The sequence below is a fragment of the Triticum dicoccoides genome, chromosome 4A (assembly GCF_002162155.2).
Source record: "Triticum dicoccoides isolate Atlit2015 ecotype Zavitan chromosome 4A, WEW_v2.0, whole genome shotgun sequence".
Lineage (NCBI taxonomy): Eukaryota > Viridiplantae > Streptophyta > Magnoliopsida > Poales > Poaceae > Triticum > Triticum dicoccoides.
The window spans coordinates 68,068,244-68,077,010 of NC_041386.1; the positions used below are offsets into that span (position 1 = coordinate 68,068,244).

The window sequence follows — 8,767 nt, forward strand, 5'->3', positions numbered from 1 at the left end:
TGTGTGATTTGGTCTTGATTTGGTAGGATAAGCATAATATCTGGTCAACATTTGCTAGGTACAAAAAAACATCATTGGCCACTCTTGGTCCATTGTGAGACTTGCCATATATACATGGTTGGTAAGAGCAGCAGGTTAATTTGATGGGCATAAGCATTAGTGAGGTGAAAAAATGTGTTCAGGTGTTCTGAAAGAAAAAGTACTTAGTTCTTTCCTCAATACTCAATGCCTTTTTGTTTTGATCGGTTACAACAGTTGATGAAGAATGATGCCCATTGGTTGGCATTTATGATATAGCTTCCGACGTCGGAGGTTCCATAGAATTTGTGAAGAGAAGTACATCAACAGAAAGACCTTTCTTCTGGTAATGCACCCTTTTTTGTTTCATGTATTTATTTAGGATATTCACCATTTGTAATATTATTCATTAGCTATTATGTTCTGATTTGTATTTGTGGCTTTCTCCGGATAATTGTATGTACTGGGAGAGGAGGTTTCCATGACTATCGAGCATTCATCAGTTACAACAGCTGATGAAGAATGGTGCCCTTTGGTTGGCATTTATTCTATAACTTGTGACGTCGGAGGTTCCATAGGATTTGTGAAAAAATTTGCATCAATAGAAAGGTCTTTCTTTCGATAATGCACTCCCTTCTCTGTTGCATATATTTACTCCCTCCGTTTGTTTTAGTCTGCATATAAAGTTTGGTCAAAGTCAAGTTTTGTAAAGTTTGACTAATTTTATATTAAAAATATCAACATTCACAATATGAAACCAATATTACCAGATGTGTCATGAAATATATTTTCATACTATATAGTTTTAGTATTATATATGTTCTTATTTTTTGATATAAATTTGGTCACACTTTGTGTACTTTGACTTTACCAAATCTTATATGTGGAGTAAAAAGAAACGAAGAGAGTACTTTAGGTATTAACCATGGACACATAAATGTAAATTGCTTGTGATCTTCTGCCAATTTTCTGTTAAATAAGTATAACCATCTCTGGTAAATACCAATGAGGAAATTACTTTTAGGATATAAGCAATGAGGAGAGAGTGGCTCTTAGTTTTTACTTTATGAATATCCACATCAATTCTTTGGATGTGGTGCACACAAAATTAGATCTCACCTTTGGTTTGATTTTAAATCGAGAGGAACCAATGGAGCAGTCGATTCATAGGCAAAAGATCTAAGATCAGTTAACTTGATTATCATACTATAGGGAGTTCAAATCCCTTTATATTCCAAAATTAACAAAACTGAGATGTAAAACTTTGTCAGTGTTGAATAATGCATCAAATAACATTTTGGAATCCTTTTGCTTTAATTATGTTATACTTACCAACTTACCTTTCTGAACTAGTATACTCTGTTTCGATAAAACAAGAAAGAAGGAACCGAAGAGGTCCTAATATTTATGGGAAGTGTATCTTATGTTCCTTATTTTGTTTTTTCTTGCTAAAAGGTTCTAATTTGCCTAAAAAGGTCTTGACTTGCTATGTTTGCTTACTGGTTCTTTGTTCCTTTGATTTTGATTTCTCAGTTCCCTCTTTTTTGTTTTTCCTAGGTTCATGTTAGCTGATTGACTGTATGTTGTTTCTTTACAACTTAAAGAAATGCAGTCTAGTCTACAAACAAGTCGATTAAGTGTTCATAGGTTGCTTGCAAGTCCGTAGAGATGCTAACTTGGAAGCAACTATATATGTTACTACTTCTCATCAATCTGAACGGATACTACTTTTTTAGGCTTTTGCACAATAACAGAATTAGCGTTTGGCTGCTATATTTACCCTTGACGTTGGTTCGCCTATATAAGTCACTTGCTTAGCTACTTCAAACCTGCTTCTAAAAGATGGGAGTTTTATTGTCGCCACAAGTAAATTTGCTTGCCTTCTTCTAGCTTCTTTCTTGGTTTATCCAACTATTTTGCATTTAATCATCAGTTTCTGGCATTGCAAACTTGATTGATTTCATATGACTTCCCGTTTCATGGCTTCAAACTTGCTTCTAAAGGATGAAAGTTCTATTGCTGCCACAAGTAAAATTGCTTGCATTCGGCTCCTTACCTGGTTTATCCAACTATTTTGCAATCAATGTTGGTTGCTGATATTGCAAAGTTGCTTAATCTATCTTGCTGAGAATTTCTAGTTGCTAGAAGTTAGCTTCTCTATACAGTCTGATATCGCTGATCTCAAATGAATCTTTATTTATTTCTTGTTTTAATTAGTGCACCAATTTTATTTTTCCCCGCAATGGTTTTGAAGATATATAGCTGTGGCGCAGACGGCAACCAACTTCAACCAGCTTCAGAGTACTCTGCTACCCTATTTCTCCTTGTCGCTGCCTACTCGGCTTCGTTTGGCATTATTTCCATAGGTATAAGGGTTTCAGTAATGTCAGCTCATGCAAGTCAGCATTTTGTTAATGTGAGAAAGTGAAGAGAAAATTGAAGCATCAAATTAATAATGAAGTGTTTTTATGAGAATTGAAACCTTCCACTTTCAATGTAGGAGATTAGTATGAAATGCGAGTGTTTTATAGAGAAATTTAGTTCATATGAAGCAAATAAAATGCATGCAACACCTCACATTTAGATTGTGATTATTAGATACTCAAAACCTGGTAAAGAATATATTTCAAGAATATATTCATGACCAAATGTTTGACATGACCCCATTATCTATGAAAGAAAATTCTAGCAGTGAAGCCATATTGTAGATTGAAGAACTTCAGGATGACAGGGTTTTATGCCTTTTATTGTATAATATATCTAAGGAAGCCATATTGTAGAACATATTTATGGACTTCCTTGCTCCTATCTTCATGTAGTGTGACCTTTTTACTTCAGTCTGCAAAAGTTTGTGTAAACTGTATTCTTTAAGTTATCTCTAAGTGAACATTGTTTACCCATTACATTGTTATTTTCAGTTCATTTGTTTATTATCGTCATACAATATAATTCAGAGAACACTAGTGTGTTTGTTTACTGAGAGAAAACACTTGATAGCCGGAAGAAGCAATTCATAGATAGGGTGAACCTTGCATATATACATGAAAAGAAAATCTTGTGGTGGTTCTCAGTTTTCCTTTATTGGGTTTGCACGTGAATCCTACATCTTTGCAGTTTCTTTTTAAGTCCCGTGTCTATTCATCGACCAATTTATATTAGGGGTCTGCCTTTGTGTTGTGTAATAGTGTCTGCTACACATGTTTTTCTGAATTACTATACTCTATCAAGGTAAGAACCTTTTGTGCTTTTTTGTTGTCGATTTGGTCTTAGCCGGAATAGTATTGTGCTTAAATTTTGTTGTTGTTCTGATCTTCTATTCCGCTATTTAGTTTCTTCCCTTTGCTTCTGCCTCTTTTTGATTTTTTTTCCTTTGCCTATCTTGGTAGTTTCTTCGGCGTTCTCTTCTTGGATTTAGTTTCCCTCTTTCTCTTCCTTTTTTCACTATTCTTTGCCTTCTCTTCACCTTATTGGTAGTGTCCGTTGTTTTGCAGGTACTTATCGATGTAGATTGGGCATGGACTGTTGCCTCACATTTCTTTCAAGCAGTCACGACTTTGGCTGGTTGGAGGTTTCTTGTCTGCTCAGGTAACTAATTTACTCTCGATTTTTTTTCTGATTTGGTTAGATACTTTGCACATAATGTTCAGTGTCACTTGGGTTCATAACTTTGGATAAACCCAACCTGCTCTGAAAGTTGTACATTGATATGGACTACCTATTGTTGAGACACGCTGAAATTAAATAAGTTATCATTTATCATTTATTAGTATGGGCTTGCTCCCCCTAAATGATATATATTGAATGCCCTCTCTCTTGATTTTTCTACCTCTATTTATTTTCTACCAACTTCATTGAGATTAGAGATATAATATGTTTTCTACTTCTAATTACTTTTCTACTGGCTTCACTTAAATTAGAGATAAAATGTTTGGTCTTTTGGTAATTAAGAAAATTGGTAGATAACCTTGGCCCATGAGTGACGCGGCTCATTTAACCCAGAGAAGTGGAAGGCTTTAACTTAAGACGGTCTATAGAACCTGCATAAACTGCCTTCTCCTATCCTCTCACAACGCCTCATCAGATTTGAGGAGAAGGCCCATGGGATAATGAGCTCGGCGATATGGCTCTAATCCATTTATCATGAGAGTAGCCGTCACTTGCCTAATTTTATTTTCTAATTCTTTTGAGAATCCTCAGTGTAAAATCACATCCTTCCACTAACAAAATAATGATTGTGCACTCAAAAGTATTCAGGTTCTTCGTCTTGGATAAAATTGTGCACCCAAAAGAAATATTGTGATACATGATTGTCATACATGAGCACATAATCATGTGAATTCTCTATTAAATTGTCAGCGAAAGGTAGACTCTCACTTAATTGTATGGTTAGCTGTCTTATTTTACGCAATTCATGATGCCAAGATTGTTTTTTCTACCATATACTTTTTTCCTTGATCGGTTTGTGTGATGGATGAATTGATTGTTGTGTAATTAATAGTTTTGTGCAGCCTGTACTTGGCCTAGCGCTCGCTAAGAACCAGAAGCTAGGGCCATTCATGTAGCTGCTACCCATGTGCAGCAAGCTGCTCAACCAAGGTGAGATATGCTAATCTCCCACTTACTGCTTTGTCAGCTGGATGGTGTGATTTTACTTCATTAGTGGGAGTGGGAGTGTTGTTCCTCTGTCCAAGGGATTCACTATCTTCAGTGAGTGCAATCATTTTGTTTAAATGGAGGTGTTAGATCTAAATTTACATTGACTGCATCACACTCTAATGTCTTTTGGTTAGATCAACCTGTAGAACAAACTATATGCTGGCCATCATCATGTTTTAGCCTTTTAGGTATATTAGATAAGTATATCTAAGAAATGGCTAGTGTCTTGTGAGGATTGAGAAAAGTAGTGGTTTGTGTTACTGTGAATGATCATACAAATTATGTTGGATTTGGTTCTTATGTGCATATGCTTTTTGATATCTTCCTTTGGCCAGTTAGTGTCTATCCATTATATTATTATATTGTGTCTATGGTGAAAACTAACCTAACAGGTGTTGGGGAACGTTGCATGGAAAACAAAAAAAATCCTACGCACACGCAAGATCTATCCATGGAGATGCATAGCTACGAGAGGGGGAGAGCATCTACATAACCTTGTAGATCGCTAAGCGGAAGCGTTTATCAACGCGGTTGATGTAGTCGCACATCTTCACGATCCGTCCCGATCAAGTACCGAATGTACGTCACCTCTGCGTTCAGCACACGTTCAGCTCGATGATGTCCTCGCTTTCTCGATCCAGCAAAAGAGACGAAGTAGTAGATTAGTTCCGACAACACGACGGAGTGGGGATGGTGGTGGTGAAACTATCCGTAGGGCTTTGCCAAGCACAACAGACTTGGACGGAGGAGGGACTAGAACTAGATGGAGAGGGGGCGCCGCACACGATTTGGGGATCGTGGTGTGTGTTTCCCTCTCCCTCCTCTCATATATATAGGTGGGGGGAGCAGGGCTGCCCTAGGGCACGCCCAAAGGAGGGCCGGCGTCCACCTTGGGCGCCTGCCCTAGGCACCCCTTTCCTTCCTAGGGGGTGTCGGAGATGGCAGGAGGGGGGCCGAAGGCTCTCTACCTTAGGGGATTTGTTAAGTTTTGTGTGATTGAAGTTTTCAAGTTTTGGGTGAGATGACGATGGATGAAGGAATAAGGAGTGAAAATAGCCTAAGCTTGGGATGCCCCATGGCACCCCAAGTTATTATCCAAGGAGAACCAATCAACTAAGCTTGGGGATGGCCCGAAAGGCATCCTGATGTCTATTATGCAACTTTATTCTTGTAGACTCGTGTTGGGCCTCCAAGCGCAAAGTTTTGTAGGATGGTAGCATTTTCCCCTCAAGTGGATGACCTAAGGTTTATAAATTTGTGGGAGGTGTAGGATAAAGATGGTCTCTCTCAAACAACCCTGCAACCAAATAATAAAAAGTCTCTTATGTCCCAAACACATCAAATACAATGATAATTTGTATAGGCGCACTAGTTCGGTGAAGAGATGGAAATAAAAGCATAGCAATGATAGTAGATATTGATTTTTGTGATAGGAACAATAAAAAACAGCAAGGTAGCAATTGATAAAACGGAGCACAAATGGTATTGCAATGCTTGAAAATAAGGCCTAGGATTTGTACTTTCGCTAGTGCAATCTCTTAACAATTCTAATATAATTGAATCATATAATCATCCCTCAATGTGCAATGAAGAATCACTCCAAAGTTCCTATCTAGCGGAGAACATAAGAAGAAATTGTTGGTAGGGTACGAAATCACCTCGAAGCTATACTTTCCGGTCGATCTATCCAAGAGGTCGTACTAAAATAACACTAAGTTATCCTTTTCGATCGATCTATCTAGAGTTCGTACTAAAATAACACTAAGTTATCATTTCCGATCGATCTATCAAGAGTTTGTATTAAGATAACATCAAATCATTTCAGATTCATAATACTCAATCCAACACAAAGAATCTCAAAAAGTGCCCTAAGATTTCTACCAGAGAAACAAAAACGAGAACATGCATCAACCCCTATGCATAGATTACCCCAATGTCACCTCGGAAATCCGTGAGTTGAGTGGCAAAACACATATCAAGTGAATCAATATGATACCCCATTGTCACCATGGAAATTCATAGTAAGACATACATCAAGTGTTCCCAAATCCATAAAAGTATTCAATCCGATAAAAACGAAATCTCAAAGGAAAAACTTAATTCACAACAAGGTAGAGAGGGGAAAACACCATATGATCCAACTATATTAACAAAGCCTGCGATACATCAAGATCGTGATATCTCAAGAACACGGGAGAGAGAGATTAAACACATATCTACTGGTACAAACCCTCAGCCTTGAGGGTGGACTACTTCCTCCTCATCATGGTGGCCGCCAGGATGATGAAGATGGCCATCGGTGATGATTTCCCCCTCCGACAGGGTGCGGGAACGGGGTCTAGATTGGTTTTTCATGGCTATAGAGGCTTGCGGCGGCTGAACTTCTGATATAGGGTTATTTATGATGGTTTCTCTATTTATAGGATTTTTTAGCGTTGGTTTCACGCGAAGATGGGCCTTGAGGTGAGCACAACCCACCGGGGCAAGCCAGGCCCCTCAGGCTCTTCTGGACCTCCCACGTAGCTTCGGGGGTCTCTTTTGTTCCAAAAAATCATCAAAAAGTTTCAGCTCATTTGGAGAACTTTCATTTCTGTACAGAAAACAACACCACGGTAGTTCCGCTGAAAACAGTGTCAGTCCGGGTAAGTTCCGTGCAAATCATACCAAAACCATATAAAATTGTTGTAAACATGGCATGAATACTTCATAAATTATAGATACATTGGAGAGATATCAGCATCCTCAAGCTTAATTCCTACTCGTCCTCGAGTAGGTAAATGATAAAAGAAATAATTTATGAAGTGTGAATGTTAGCATGGTGCATAAGTTTGATCAATGATAATTTCAATCACTTTTCCTAGCATCACAAGAGTAACTCTTTCTCATAAAACTCATCATGACAAAGTAGCAATCAATTCACATGTTAAGGTTCAAACAATGAATTCTCTTGAAACTCAACAACCTATATTCTTAGTCACCAAACAATTGCAATTCAACTTATTCAACAAAGTCTAAGTAAGAGCTCCACATACTCAATCATCATATAGTCTTCCATGATTGCTAGTACTCAAAGCATATTCTTAGAACAAATGGCATCCATCGAACACAGAGAAAGATAGGGGCTTAATATTTTGCCTCCCAACTCATTTATCATAGAGATAATTGTCAACAATAATAAATTATGATCAAATATATTTGACTGGTCATATGTTCCTAGATATTTTCCCACCACATGATGCTTGCCAACTAGAGAATAATTGAGGTTGAAATGAGAATGCATACTATTGACTCTTTGCATAAAAGTAAATACTGAAAAGTAAAAGATAGGCCCTTCGCAGAGGGAAGTAAAGGTTGTCATGCACTTTTTATTTGGATGCCCAAGCTCTTAATGCAAAGGACCGTCGCGTTATATTGCCTCTTATGATAGCAACCTTTATTATGCAGCCCGTCGCTTTTATTACTTTGCCATCACAAGTTTGTACAACGCACAATTTTCCCTTACGATAAAAGATAAAACATATTTAGGAGCAATTTTTATTGCTTTATGCACAGATGAAAACTTACTTGAAGGATCTTATTCAATCCATAGGTAGGTATGGGGGACACTCATGGCAAGCAACTGGGTTTAAGGGTTTTTGGATGCACAAGTAGTATCTCTACTTAGTATGAATTTTTGGCTAGCAAAAGATCCTAGGCAAACACCACATGTTGGAGGATCCATGACAATATAACTTCTATGCAAATATACCCAGACATAACTCATTACGTTGTCTTCCTTGTTCAATTTCAACTAATTTGCTCAAGTTTGAAAATAATTAATGGGTATTCACAATCATAGAAGATGTCCAAGGTGATATATTTGCATATGAAAGTTCTCTTCCTTATACAAATCATTCATGAATTGCTTGTATGACCAATATTGTGATTGTCAAGCTTCAAAAGATTTCACTTTCTAAACCCAATGTGAAGCTACTACTAGGCATAATATGAATATATAATTTCAACTTAATGATATTCAATTTATTCAACAATTTACTCATAGGATATAAGTGAAGCACAAGAGTAAAAGACAAACTACTCCACAAAGATATAA

At 37.3% G+C, this 8,767-nt stretch overlaps 1 long non-coding RNA gene across 3 annotated transcripts in view; it reads left to right on the forward strand.

Moving 5' to 3' along the window:
* The window catches only part of LOC119285023, a 6,479-nt gene extending 1,330 nt beyond the window's left edge, over positions 1-5,149 (forward strand). Inside the window, exons 3-6 of one of the 3 annotated variants that reach the window (XR_005139314.1) lie at positions 59-164; positions 256-2,384; positions 3,510-3,603; positions 4,517-5,149. This is a non-coding gene — a long non-coding RNA (uncharacterized LOC119285023). The remainder of the gene's footprint in view (positions 1-58; positions 165-255; positions 2,385-3,509; positions 3,604-4,516) is intronic. The other 2 variants (XR_005139313.1, XR_005139312.1) reach the window with 2 other exon arrangements.
* The last annotated feature ends 3,618 nt before the right edge of the window (positions 5,150-8,767 follow it).